Raw genomic sequence first — 1,201 nt, 5'->3', positions numbered from 1 at the left:
GCGGCCGGCCTCCTCCGGCGGCGGCAAGGTAAACGGGGCTGCGTGGAAGGGCCTCCAAAGGTAGCTGCGGCGGCGCCTCCGAAGTCGCTGGAAGCGACCCGGGAGGCTAGCGGGTTGTTTTTCCCACCTAGACTGATAACCTAGGAAATGTTTTGGATGATCCTTCGGCTGCTAAAACTATGCTTACTGAATGGTTTGCTGCCAACCAAAAGCATGTGTCTGCTAGGTCTTTAACATACCTTGATTTTCCAAGTCAGTGGGTTTGGAATAAAAGTGGTAAGGTGTGGACTAAGCAGAAGATTAACAAGAAGCAAAAGAAAGAGCAGCTGAAATGGCTTTAGAAGATTTTCAAAAGGATAGTTTCAGAGAATCCTCCATAACATACGAAGGAGAACCAGCAAATACAGAAGATTAACTAAAAGAAAAGGCAGCTGAAATGGCTTTAGAATGTATCTGTGCAGATTATAATATTTCCGTCAATGATCATAATTACTATGCTCTTGAAGTTACAAAGGAAAAACTGTTTACAGAGCATAGACAAAGCAATGGCAGTTCAATATGGCCCGTCAGCAAGTAGCTACACAGCAAAACGAGCTTACAAGACAAACAATAATCCTAGCAAAAATATGCAACAACTTGTTTGATATATTGCCACTCCATATGTACCCTCAACGCCCAGACATCGATGATCTTGTCATCAGGTACACAAGCGCGCATCCTCTTGTTGGATGTGTACAAGAATTTGCAAAATCTCTGTACCACTTTATCGTGGATGCCAATCCTGCAGGAGGATATACCAGGATGATGTAACCCATCAGAGATTTCTTTTAGCTTACTTACGCGTTGTGTTTGTGTCTCTATATAGAATGGACTGTATATAGAATTAACAATTAGTTTGTTTCATGAGTGTGCCACTTTTAATTGCTCTCTTTGTACCCATCCATTTGCAAGATTTTAATAAATTTGCATCTTTAGAGCATCTTCAACAGGAGCCCAATATCAGCCTCGCGCCTAAAAAATCGCAAGTTTAGCACACGCGGAGCTAGAAATAACACTCCAGCGGACGCTGTATAATAGAGCACGCCCTAAAAAATGTTCAGCGCGCACGAAGAAACTGGACCCGAAGCCGTATATTTGGGGCGTGAGCTTCAGCGCGCCGAACATCCCACGCATGCGCGCGCCCGCCCGCCAGCCTCCTCGC

At 44.8% G+C, this 1,201-nt stretch overlaps 1 pseudogene; it reads left to right on the top strand.

The window, feature by feature from the left end:
- The first annotated feature begins 331 nt into the window (after positions 1-331).
- Positions 332-814, top strand: LOC147963521 (uncharacterized; annotated as a pseudogene).
- The last annotated feature ends 387 nt before the right edge of the window (positions 815-1,201 follow it).

Source organism: Triticum urartu, chromosome 6A, assembly GCF_056163025.1.
Source record: "Triticum urartu cultivar PI428250 chromosome 6A, HENAU_Tu73, whole genome shotgun sequence".
Taxonomy (NCBI): Eukaryota; Viridiplantae; Streptophyta; class Magnoliopsida; order Poales; family Poaceae; genus Triticum; species Triticum urartu.
This window is presented reverse-complemented; position numbering and strand designations above follow the sequence as displayed.